The 13,942-nt window shown below is 41.0% G+C and overlaps 1 long non-coding RNA gene across 1 annotated transcript; it reads right to left on the reverse strand.

Annotated features, from left to right (window-relative positions):
- Positions 1-645: 645 nt before the first annotated feature.
- LOC106732020 (uncharacterized) lies at positions 646-5,343 on the reverse strand. Its single transcript, XR_001368264.4, has 3 exons — positions 5,200-5,343; positions 3,978-4,051; positions 646-1,824 (listed from the first exon to the last, which is right to left on the reverse strand). It is a non-coding gene; the product is annotated as an uncharacterized LOC106732020 (long non-coding RNA).
- Positions 5,344-13,942: the final 8,599 nt, after the last annotated feature.

Below are 13,942 nucleotides of genomic sequence, written 5' to 3' on the forward strand. Positions count from 1 at the left end.
ATGAATGATAAGAATAAGTCATAGTTTAATTGTTTTCACTAAAAGCTAGTGCAAACAACAAGTCAATGAAACTTCACAGCTAAGTCTGCAAATATCCAGAACTCAGAAAATTCAGATTTATGGCTCTTATCCTAACTGTAACTGGACCACCACATCTATTTTCTAAAAAAAATAGGTTGTATAGGCCTTACAGTTATTAAAAACATGAAACGATCTACACTCAGGAGTGAAACTGCTTAAGATGTTGAAGACACAATTGCTATGAGCCATATTTCATGAACAGATCCACAACTGAAATTTCTGTCTTTCAGGACTCTCTTCCTGTTCTTTTCGCTTTGTGTCCCTGAACCTACTGAACAGCCATTACAGATTGGAAAGACTCACATTGTTTTGAGGAAACAAGACCTTTTCTTTGCTAGATACAATGAATTTGCCATGTTGCATCAGAAAATTGGCCCTCTTAGTCCCAGACCCTGTGTCAGAATCAGTTAAGTTCCCTCCAATTCCTTTCCAGGCAAAATATCTAAGCAATTACTGCAAATACACAGGTAAGCATATAGCCAATTTCACTCTGCCATATAATGGCTATACATTCAGTATCACCCAACTAATGTGTGCTTCACAGGATCAAATAAGTTCTTATAAACCCAAAGAATTTTCCATACAAATGTTTACTTAAAAAAAAATTTGAGAAGAGAAATGCAGCAAAGATAGGCTATATAAAGAAAGAATGAAAACTTATAAAACACTTGGTTTCCATAATTTTTAGCATGTCTTTAAAGTTTCTTGACAACTGGTTGGACAATGTCATGGTTTAGTGTATCATAAAATAATAAAATGGCAAAGCAAAAGAAACTTCAGTGTTTGTATTTATGAGAACTATTTATGAATATACTTCAAATTAATATTTCAGCATAATGAACTTTCAGACAAAGTTGCCATCATGAATACTCCTAGTAAATTAAACAAAATGGTAAAGAGGAAAGAAAGCTAATGGCTACTATAAACAATTAAGCTCTGCATCCATTTAAATATACATATGAATGAATAAATACTTAAAAAGAAACAGTGATCTGACCAGAATCTAACTTGCACATATTTTATAATGAGGCAAAGTATAATTCAGGAGCCAAACCTTCCCCAAAATAGGGTTCAAACACAAATTCCCATCTTTCCAAATCTGAGCATCTTTTGATTACTCCTATTAGACTGATTTGAGTTCTGGGACAATGTTTTCAAATGTGGGTGCTCCCAGTTTGGACCCAAGTTTTGAGAACTGTGGTCCTTATTCCTCACATGAATTTGAGGTACTGCTCTGGAGTTTCAGTTCTGGTTCGCTCTCCTTTCAACCCACATACACAAATAAACGAAGACAGCACCATTTCTCTTTGTGAAAACAGGAAGAGTGGTTTTAAAAGACAAACACCAGCATTGCTATAGTTTCTTTCAGAGATTATCAAGTGCCATTTATACATTATCGAAAAACCAAACAACTTTTGTACAGAAATGCAAATATTTTAAGGTTAACAAAATAACTCTGTGAAATCCAGTACAGCACACAGTAAAAAGCTTGTCAGTTGCAATTCTGTCTTCATTGCTCAGCAGAGGGGCTTTCCATTTTGTACATTCTTAGCACACTGCCTCCCCAGATTTACTCCTCTCAGAAGTGCTTCACTGAAGTCATCCAGTCCTATTAAGGTAGTGAGAGGGGAGAGGAACCCATAGAGGGCACCCAAGATTATGCTTAAGGGCCAACCTAAAAACACCAGCACAATGAGCCAAAATATTCCCCACATTACACAGTTGCAATCTGCCATCTTGAACCTAGTGAGAGTTAGAAAATAGGGATTAATTTAGACAGATTCTGTTAACAGATATATTTATACACATTTTTCTCTAAGAAAAAAAATCCTATTCAGAAAAAAAAAAAGGTTGTTTCTGCAAAACAAATCTAACTCGTATATTTTACAAAACAATCCAAGGCAATACAGTTCTCAAGTCTCTGGGTAAAACAAAAAGCTGTATTAGAACCACAGTCTCCCAGCCCAGAAATGTGACTCCAGATAAAGATCACAATGAAGATTAGTAAGGCAGGAAGCCCATATGATGGAAATAGTATAAAGTAACCCAGGTTTTATGCACAGGCCCTTTGAGGGTGCACATAACGTCTCAGGGCACCAATGGGTAATGCTAAATGAGGTCAGTTCCTTCTGCTTACTGACTGGCTTGCGAGATACAGTATGTACACAATTAAAACCAACTCTGCTCAGTCTCAGTACCTGAGGGACCCTTTCCCTGCCACTTCCTCTGGGAACCCAACAATGGGCATATGTGATTTCTTTGACAACACAACAGACCAACAGGCCAGAGCAACCCTCCCAACTGAAACTTAAGATATGTTGTGAGCTGTCAGGGCCCTTTATTTTTGTCTTGTTATTTCTTCCAGTAGACTGGGAAAACATTAAGAATTTACATCTTACAATCTTACACAACCCCAAATGCATCTTGATGCTACACTGGTGCTCCAGTTGCTATTTGGTGGTGATTGTCACTTTTATGTTCCTATGGGATACATAAAGGATTCCTCATAAAAGTTCTCTCTCCCCCCAAAAGATTTTCTTCGAACCGTGTTTGTGTTATACTTTAATTCAAATATGTTAAAATGTGGAAATGCACAGACAGAGCACCCAGATGACTTAACTCTGCCCTGTGGTGGCACCATGAGGAGAAAAGAAAAAAAAGAATGCATCTTTCAAAATCTAATCTAATTTGGGATCACAAACATTAAAATACCTTAATCATAATCACATGCTTTTGGAAAGTGTCATTACAGGATAGAGTTAAGGATTTTGGAGTGCCTTAACTGTTCAAGTTTGTACTTTAACACATTTGGATTGAAGTTTAATTTTTAATTTCCTACATTTAAAATGCAAGCTTTTGGGACAATTACAATGTAATTTATTTTTACCCCAAATTTCTGATGTATTTTCAATATTAATTCCATGTTCACATAGTCCATATTGAGGGGAATTAGCATTAAAGCTGGTGAAAGAATTTTCAGATTAATTTTTAAGTGGAAAATGTAGTTGTGCCAAAATCAAAATGCTTTATTGGAATGTGTTGATTTGAACAAAACTTTCAGCAGACAAATGTCAAAATGAATTATTTTGACTTTCTTGTTTCATTTCAATATGGTTGAAATGTCTAGCTTTGATAACGTAAAAGTGTTTGAGTTTTTTTACTATCTCTTTGATGCATTTCATTTTGATGTTTAGATAATAACATTTTGATATAACATATTTCAGATTTTATATTAAATTTCAACTCTAAATGAAATGCTTTAAAGTTATATTTTTAAGAAATTTTCCGAGACAAATTTTGAAATTACAACATTTTCTTCTGATTCAAAACAAAAACAAAATGTCAAAAGCTAGTATTTCTTGTGGAATGGCAATGTGTTTTTTTCATGCAGATATATTTATTATTTGTAACACAGTAGCAGCTACAGACTTACCATGAGATGACAGTCACATTGTGTTGAACTGTAAAAACACTGAATAAGAGAGAGTCTCTGTCCCGGGAATATATAAAAGGCATAGAACAATAAAGGTCTTGACCAAGCTCATATCAATAAAGGTGGAGCCAAGAGATCAACTAAAATCTCTTGTTTCCCAGTCCAGTGCACTAACCAGAAAACTGTCCTTCCTATCATGAATTACACAAATTTCATGAGGAATCCTTATTCATGTACATAATCCCATTGGGTTGGGACTACACACATGAAGATTTGGGCCTTCAAGCAGTAAATTCCACGGGGTAGAGATGTACTATTTTGTAATTATCTCTAAATATTAATTGCCCACACCGATGGCACTATATAAATAATCATTTTAAACTGTGAAATCCATGCATCAATAAAGTAATATCACTTGTCATATATGAATTATAATACAAAATATATTTTTAAAAATTGCTACCTTTAACCAGAATTTCAAATTGTCACCTTACTCCAAAAAAAACTGAAGACTGGACCAAGCTCCACCTAAGGAATCTAAAACAACAGAATCAGGATAGTGTTGAAAGAGTTAATGAACAAAATAAACTGACTATGTCTGGAATACTGCATTCTGTTCTGCATTGCATTCAGCCCTGGGCACCTCAGCAACAGAAAAAATGTAGGTTGTTTGGAAACAGTTCAATTAATACTAACAAAAATGGCTATGGTGCTGGGATTATTGACTTAATGAGGAAAAGTTAAAAGAACTGCTTGGTTTTCAGAAGATTAAACAAACTGTGATACCCATTAATAAATATATGAAGTGGTTAAACACCAAGGATAGAGAGAATTGACTTAGAATTGCAAAATGGTAGAATAATTAGCCATCATGAACTGACACTGTCCTTTTTAATGAAGTATCATTGTAGATAGATACTACAATATTACTGATTTAAATTGTTTTTTCTAAGTGAGATGCTATGGTAATAGGCATTGTTAAAAAGACAACAAACAACAAAGCACAGTAGAATCTCAGAGACACAAACACCATGCTTATAAACTGACCAGTCAACTCACACACTTCATTTGGAAGTGGAAATACACAATCAGGCAGCAAAAAAGAGGGCAAATACAGTACATACTGTACATTAAACAAACTACAAAAAAGGGAAAGAAGCATGTTTCTGCTGCATAGTAAAGTTTCAAAGCTGTATTAGGTCAATATTCAGCTGTAAACTTTAAAAAGAGCAATAGTAATGTAAAAACCTCTATTTCCCAGGTGTTCATAATTGTGAGGTTCCACTGCAGGTAATAAATGATGGGATGAAATCAGAAAAATTTAGGATGGCTACCAGAATAAACTTCTTGACAGTTAGATGAGTCAGGATGGGCAACAATGTCCCAAGAGACATTCTGTTGCTCAAGACATTTAAAGCACAACTATAACATGGTGTGTACGATAGGTTATTATCCTGTCCTGATAACAACTACTGGGAAAGAGTCTATAGGCCCTTTTTTAGTTCTAATTTCTAGGATTCTGTGGTTAAATTAGTAAGAAACAAATACACCAACATATTTATCATATAAGTAGCTGGGATGTATAAGAGGGCACTGTTTTCCTAACTTAATTTATATTGCCCTTTGTCACAGAAAGGTTAAGTATTTTGTTTGACTACGAGTAACATAGCAGTAGAAAAACTTACCTTTAAAACGTATATATTTCTGTGGTCTTTTAAATGACCAGACGTACTCTTCTAGGCATTCGCTGAAGCACAAGAAAATAAGCAAGTCGAATAACACCAGGAGCTTAACAAAAAGCCTTTGTCCTCCCTTATGCAACTTGCTGACATCATCTAACAGAAGTGTATCAAAACATTAACACACCCACAGTAACCAATGTGACATCACAAACAGGCCACTGTTTCTAGTGGGCAACAGAGAGCAGATGAGCTTAAACAACAGTATAAACAGGAGGGAAAATATTTGCCACTGGTCATTTAAGAACTGCACACACGGTCCATGCTCACACATCCTTGTGATTTGTTGCCCTACCTCTTCTGCCCTTGCCCCTTCTTTTGGGTCCCTGTCATTCACAGACCCCATCTTGGGGATGTCAGAGCTGTGTACCTACCCCAGCCCTGCATAAGCACCAAGCTAAAGAACCTCTCCCTACCACCCTTCAGGAGAGGATCAGGAATGGCAGCTGCAGGGCATGGCAGAGGGGGCTCCAGTCAGATGCACATAATCACCAGAGTGGCAAGCGTCCCTGGCTCCATGTGGATGTGGGGCCTGCCTTAGCAGGCGCCAAAGAACCTGTCTTACCCTATGGAGAGAGGACCCAGACCCTCTGCTTCCCTGACGGAGTAGGTAAGAGGGGTGGGCCCAGCTGTGGACAACTAGTAATTCACTGTTGCCAATTCAGAGTCAGCTGGGATGGAAATGTAAGCAGAAACCCCCCAGCTTTTAATCTTTCATGTCTTCTTCCACACCCACCCTGGCAGGGCTTGGTTCATCTGGCAGCTTGTGCAGACCCTTCCAACTGCCACCCTGTGGCAGTTATTCTTCAAATATGCCCATATCTAGGGTGAAAGAAATCCATAAAAACAGTTCGGTAAATAAACAGAGGGGCTGCGTCCAGACTGGCAAGTTTTTTTCGCCAGCTGTCTACACTGGCAGCTTGAATTTCCTCAAGAATGCTGACGATCTCATGTAAGATTGTCAGTGTTCTTGCGGAAATACTATGCTTCTCCCGTTCGGGCAAAAGCCCTCTTGTGCAAATGCTTTTGCGCAAGAGGGCCAGTGTAGACAACACGGTATTGTTTTGCACAAAAAATCCCCGATCGCGAAAATGGTGATCAGGGCTTTCTTGTGCAAAACCGCGTCTAGATTGGCACGGACGCTTTTCCGTAAAAAGTGCTTTTGCGGAAAAGTGTCCGTGCTAATCTAGACTCTCTTTTCCGCAAATGCTTTTAACGGAAAAACTTTTCCGTTAAAAGCATTTGCGGAAAATCATGCCAGTCTAGACGTAGTCAGGCACTGTAACTAAAGGAGGCAACAGTAATAAAAGAACAATTCAAATAAAATATGAATAAGTTATCATAATGGCTGAGTGGGGGGAGAGAGGGAATGTAGAAGAAAGGCAGAAAGAGGGAAATAAACTTAAATACATTAACACCCGAAGGGGTCCTAAGGCAGATAGAAGCCAGTTCAACTCCAGCTGCCCTCACTTATCACTCAAAATTTGTGTGACACAAATATTGAGGGAGTGATAAATAATGAAGAAAACAGATCACTGATAGAGAGTGATATGGATCTCTTGGTAAGTTGGGCACAAGCAAATAGTATGCATTTTAACACAGCTAAATGTAAACGAATACATCTAAGAACAAAGAAGCTAGATCATACTTACAAGATGGAGGACTCTACCCTGGGAATCAATGACTCTGAAAAAGATTTAGGGATCATGGTGGATAATCAGCTGAATATGAGAGCTAAGAAGATCCTGGGACATAACCAGAGAAATTATTTCACCTTTATGCTTGACGCTGGTGTGACCAGTGCTGAAATCCTGTGTCAAGTTCCGTTGCCCACAGTTCAAGAAAGATGTTGATACATTGGAAAGGGTTGAGTGATGACCAACAAGAGTACTCACAGGATTAAAAAACATGTCTCTGGTGATAAATTCAAGGACCTCAATTTATTTAGTGTAACAAACAGGTTAGAGGGTGATTTGATCACTCACCAACAAATAGCTATTAATGGGTTCTTCGGTGTAGCAGAAAAACATATAACATGTTCCAATAGTTGAAAATCGAAGATAGACAAATTTAGATTGGAAATAAGTCATAACATTTTAATACTGAGGGTATTTAACTAAGAATAATTTACCAACAGTTGTGGTGGGTTCATCATCACTAGCAATGTTTTACATCAAGGTTGTTTTAGGACATGTTCTGATTCAAAAGGAATCATTTCAGGGAAGTTCTTTGGTCTGTGTAATACAGGAGGTCAGATTGGATTATCACAATGGTCCCTTCTGTCCTTGGAATCTAACATTCTATGTAGGCTAGACAGAAACTCCATTATGCAGCTAGTACTTCCCTGTGTATGGGGGAGTTGTGTAAAGCCTGCTATGCCAGCCAGAGATTCCCCTAGAAAAGGGAAAATTCCAGCTGCCTTTTTATAGCAGTGATACGTCTCTCATGCCACAGAGCCATGAAAGGGGATCTGCTCAGAACTGAGAATCTGACCTACAGTTCTCAGTAATGATTCTGGCAGCAGCATTTCAGTTCAATAAACAGTCTCTTATAACAGTCTCTAAACTTCAGGGAGAGGGGAAAAGGGGAAAAAAATCCATGGGGAACTCAATATGGAGTTTAATAAATATATGGATGGGATTGTAGGTTACAGCAGAAAACAGGGTTAAGGTCCAGAAGGCATCGGTTTGCTTGTATGTCCTGTGTTCCTATGAGATAGGCAGGGTCCTTTGTCAGGTCCTCTAGGTATTTATTATCACAACTGAGATCCAGAAAAGTTTTGCTTCATTGTGATGGACAGTCCTGGCAGTAGTAGTGCCCAAGGGAAACTACTATAGCATGGAGAAGACAAGTGATGGAAGCAATGTAAAACTGGAGAGGGGTACTTCAAGGCCCCAATAGAATGTTGTTGTGGTTGTATCAGTTGTACCATCCACTTGAAACATTTCCAAATTCCTCTGATACATTTCAGATTTTTGTGAATGATGACATCTCTGGATCTGCTGGCAATGCTCCTCTTAATGCAACCTAATATGCCATTAGCCTTCTTGGCTACAAGGGCACACTGTTGACTCATATCTAGCTTCTCATCCACTGTAACCCCCAGGTCCTTTTCTGCAGAACTACTACTTAACCGGTTGGTCCCCAGCTTGTAACTATGCTTGGGATTCTTCCGTCCCAAGTGCAGGACTTTACACTTGTCCTTGTTGAACCTCATCAGATTTCTTGTGGCCCAATCCTCCAATTTGTCTATGCCATTCTGTACCCTATCTCTGCCCTTAAGCGTATCTACCTCTCCCCACAGCTTAGTGTCATCCACAAACTTGCTGAGGGTGCAATCCATCCCCTCATCCAGATCATTAATAAAGATATTGAACAAAACCGGTCCTAGAACCGAACCTTGGGGCACTCCGCTAGAAACCGACCGCCATCCTGACATCGAGCCATTGATCACTACCCGCTGAGCCCAGCATGAGGAATGAGATGTCATCATTCCCCTTTATTCGGCTTTGGTGAGGCCGCATCTGGAGTATTGTGTCCAGTTCTGGGCCCCCCACTACAAAAAGGATGTGGACGCATTGGAGAGGGTCCAGCGGAGGGCAACCAAAATGATTAGGGGGCTGGAGCATATGACTTATGAGGAGAGGCTGAGGGACTTGGGTCTGTTTAGTCTGCAGAAGCGAAGAGTGAGGGGGGATTTGATAGCAGCCTTCAACTTCCTGAAGGGAGGTTCCAAAGAGGATGGAGAGAGGCTGTTCTCAGTAGTGACAGATGGCAGAACAAGGAGCAACGGTCTCAAGTTGTGGTGGGAGAGGTCCAGGTTGGATATTAGGAAAAACTATTTCACTAGGAGGGTGGTGAAACACTGGAATGGGTTACCTAGGGAAGTAGTGGAGTCTCCATCCCTAGAGGTGTTTAAGTCTCAGCTTGACAGAGCCCTGGCCGGGTTGATTTAGTTGGAATTGGTCCTGCCTAGAGCAGGGGGCTGGACTTGATGACCTTCTGAGGTCTCTTCCAGTTCTATGATTCTATTATTCTATTTTTGTTTACTTGTTTCTTTTGTTAGGAGAAGACACATATGACAGCATTTCTGTAGCTGTCAAGGGACTTTCATTGTATACCTTTGTTGTCAATACTTATTTCTTAACCAAATAAAGTTCAATTGAATTTGGTTTGCTACTTTGGATTTGGTTACAACAAATAAATGCTATGTGTCAAGATTCCAGCAGGTAGCCCAGCTGCATACCAGTTACAGGCTTTGGCCCTCATCACAGTGATTTAAATTCTACATTCCATATTCAAGATATATACATGGTGATCCAGATCTTTCATTTCCACCCCTTATGCAATCATAGTTTATTTGAATAGATGATCAATCATTACTGAATTTTTATTTTCATTTTCAGTGCAAACTGTGTTAATGTAATAGTATGATTGATAACTTACATGTGCAGAATTCTTAATTATGTCTTTCACAGCAACCTTAATTTGGTCATACAGCAGACAGATGTCTGATTTTGGAGTTAAACCAACCATTCAAGAGGCAGAGAGTCCTTTTCCATTAGCTTTCCTTCCCACCCCACCTTCCATGAGCAGCCACGTAAGATAAGCATTGTTGCCAGTATAGCAAGAACAAGTAAAGATAAGGGTAAAGCACAAGAACACAAACAATTCTGTTTACTCTAATGTACTGATCATGTAAACAGGGCCAAAGGACAAAAAGATCCAAATCAGAACCAGATCGATAACTAACAGCTAAGCCCTACATCAGCACTAATGAGTAAGCCCTGAAAATTTCCAAACTGCCAAACAGGGCAGGAAAACTGTATTTAAGGCTGCCTCAGAGTCTAGCAAATCGGACCTCACCGATGGGCTTTGAGTACCGGTGCCTCGAAAGCTGAGAACCTCCCACTTCGTCTGCAGCCTACCCGGAGTCCCAGGCTTGCAGGAAGGGACGTAAGATATGCCACTACTTTGTTATATTGTTCTTCCATTTATGGGGCACAGCCGTTAGCTGTCAAGAAATAAACTACTTGTATTTGACAGATACCTGTGTGGCATCCTTTGTACTTTGGGAAACCAGTGTTGGACTTGAGACATATTCTTGCCGACTACAGCATGCCCGTGAATTTTGCAATAATGGTGGAGAGCCAGCAGCTCTGGGTTTAGAGTCATCTCCTCTCTCCCTGTGATGCACTGGAGTTGTGGTCTGAGATGCTCTCTCCTCCTATAGTTTTCTCCTCTTCCACTCTGGAGTCCCTGAGCTTTGGCTCACTCCTCCATGCCACTGCTCATCTCACCCAGGCCATACATAGCATATGTATTTATAAGACATACCTTTTTTACTGCAAACATATTTAAACAGGTATAATTGCACTACAGAAGTAGTTGCTTGTATCTTTATATCCTTTGTAATTCCCTCTCATGACTTTCCTAAAACATGTAAAGGCACCAATTCAGAGCAAGTCCACCAAAACAAATCCAGTTTGGAATTTGCAGGACAATGCCTATGCCTGCACAGCCATGCTGGATCCAGAGGATCATGTTGGCCCAACCCTGCAGTAAGGAGGAAAGTGTGTGTAGTCAGTAAGACAAATGACAAGTCCAGGCTTATCACTTAATCATGTAAATGACTACACACTAACATCCCTACTTACAGACCCAAGGGCAACCAGGAAGTCTAGAGTCTTTGCTCAGAAGACACCGCTTTGGCTTAGAATGGCAGGTCTTGTAAAGCCTGCTGGACCTCCAGTGGGAACTCAGAAGCCTGCAGACATGGTGGTGGTTCTTCACTAAAAGGGTATAAACTATTTTACTGCTCCCAGGGAGCTGGGAGAGAGAAAGAGGGTGTCTTACCTGCCCAAGTTCTGCTCACCCTGGGGCAGCAGCTGGCCAGGGCCCTAGCCAGACTAGGGGCACTGCCCTGGGAGAATCTCTGGGGAGCAGCAGGACTGGCCCTACTGGAAATCCCCCCCTCATGGCTGCAGCCCAGGTTCCAAGGGGAACAATGGGCAGGGCTGGTGGCAGCGCCCCCTTACTCCAGAGTCTCTGTGAGCAGCATATGCAGGTCACTTCCTGCTGTCGGGCCTGAGCTGGGGATCACTTCCCCCAGCTCCTGCTCCTGGGTCCTAGCGCAACACCCACCACACTGCAGCCCCTGCTGGGCCCCAACTCCCAGAGCCCCTACCTGCTGCTGCTGTGTCTTAGTGTGACACCCGCCGTGCTGCAGTGTGCCATGGCCTGGCAGCCAGTGGTCCATGGCCCAGCGGTTGGGAACCACTGATCTAGGAAGCTTACTTCAGACTTTAATTCTGGTGTTACAACCTGTCTCCCCATAAGTAATGGGTATAAACACAGAGTATATAATTTATTTCATACAATAATAGAGAGCCATTAGCATCCTCTTCTTAATTTTGCATCAGTAATATCTTACTTGATTCAGCTCAGAATTTTATAGTAGGGCACTGTATACGGGACTGAGAGAGAAGTCAGCAGCAGCAGCTGTCCTCGATGCCGCCTCTCATTACATAGTTCAGGCTGACAGAACGCCAGTGGGTGAACATTGTGGGAGTAGGGAGCACTTTAGGACAGGGCCCACCCCTGAAGTCTGAGCTGTGTGTGGTGTGCAGGCGAAAGATTAGGATCTAGTGCTTTAGAAGCCTCTGTGCTCAGTGGAGATTAAATCAGTTTGCAAATGAGAACATACACTAACAGAATCTGAATTATGTTTGGATCATTTGGTACCTACGAGTGAGTCTAAGGAGATCAGGAGGAGGGGTAATCAGGCTAAAGGCACCACATCAGTCTATGACTTCACTTCTAAACAGGAGGGGAGAAGGCACAACACAGGTTATTTTAATTTTAGCCTTGTACTTCCTTCAGGTTACACTGGCTCAGTGATTTCTGTGACAGGACATGGCAGTTTTCAAAATGTGAACTGAAGCAGCATGGTAGATACAAAGAGCTCAGTCATCAACTGAGCCAAGTTTACACACACAGCAGCTGGGAAAAGACATTTTTCTTTCCTCTGATCCTGAACTGATCACCTCACAACTACTAAATTACAATGGCTGGAGCAGTCCCAGTGAGTTTTCTGTTTTGACTAAAGATCAGGCGGAATACGATGTGCCCCACCCACTCTAAATTTCCCTTGTTACATGCTGAAATACCATGGTGAGGAGAGCATTATACAAATTTAGATAGATGCACATCACACTCATGCTTGTCAGTAGGATTATCATGCTAAGGAATGACTTTAACAGTCACCACAAGGCATGCATGTAATGTTCTCCTTTAAGGTTACACACCAAGACAACTGAACTGAGAAAACTGAAAGTCAATCTTTTTTGCAAGGGTGCTAGGCATAGGCATATTCTCTTCATTTATAAACAATTGCAGAATCATAAAAGATAGTAATAATTTCTGTCATACATCCTTGCTGACCAGAGCCATTCTCTTTTAAATACAAAACTGTGGTTACAAAAAAAATATTTTAAAAATAACTTACAAATGAGACTGGAGCCAGAGCCTCAAAAGATATGTAGGTACCTACATTGTATTGATTCCAGTGGGAACAAAGCACCTGACTACTGCTGAGAATCTGGACCTCAGACACTTGAATGGGCTCACTAAAAATTGTTGCCATGCAAAATGAACAAACTTTTACTACTTAGTAGGGTCTTTGTCTCAATCAGGCCCTTCCTTTCCTCAGGGTAGTTCTTCACTAAAAGGGTATAAATACTTCAGCCAATATCAGGATTTACAGTTATTTTTATATTTTGTCCCAGCTCACACACCCTTACATATATTGAATAAAAACATTGCCCAGACAACACCAATTCATATTTCCAAACAGTAGCCAGTACACGTGCAAAAGGAAAACTCCTTGACAACTAAGTTGTGATGGGGTGGAAAGACAGCTAAGCCAGTGCTCTTAGCTGTGGAAGCCCCACTCTCCCGACATGGCTGGGCACATTCCAACAACCACAGAATAAAAGGGAGTAGCCCAGCTCCGTCTGGGCAGACTGTTGAGGAGGAACAATGTGCCGTGTCAGCCCATGCTGCAGATCAGCCTGGAACCTGGACCATGGTGCTGGAGACTCCGATGCACAGAAAGGCACCGTGACCCCCCCAGACATCCATGAGAGCGCACAGTTGACACTGGAAGAGGAGCTCCCAGACTCCAGTGACATCCCCCAGCAAGAGGACCAGTAGGAAGTGATCCAGGAAGAGTATGTGAGTTGTATCTTCTGCTCGAGTGAGTCAGAGTGTTTTACAGGAATTCCCCACTGATCCTGGGGCAGGCCATTCTGCAATTGGTTGGGCTATACATCACTCCCACACACACTTCCATCCTGTCGCAGGGTTCTGGCCACTAAGCCACATTTCCCTGAGGTTAGAGGCTTCTGTGTATTGATGCTGGCCAATTGGCTGCACTGCCCTACAAGTAGGCACTGAAGAATACTGACTTTGGTCATTGGGCTGCACTGCCCTGCAAATAGGGACTGATGTTTAACAACTCTGCCCTGAGAATAGGAGTTAATATATATTGACTCTGGCCAGTGGGCTACTTTGCCCTGCGATATATATGTATTAACTTTGACTCTAGCCACTACACTAGGCGATTGGCTTGCTGGGCACAATGCAAGTGAAATGATGCAGTAGCCTCATGGTTATCACCCCATACTCA

The sequence above is a fragment of the Pelodiscus sinensis genome, chromosome 5, assembly GCF_052426305.1.
Source record: "Pelodiscus sinensis isolate ZL-2025 chromosome 5, ASM5242630v1, whole genome shotgun sequence".
Taxonomy (NCBI): Eukaryota; Metazoa; Chordata; order Testudines; family Trionychidae; genus Pelodiscus; species Pelodiscus sinensis.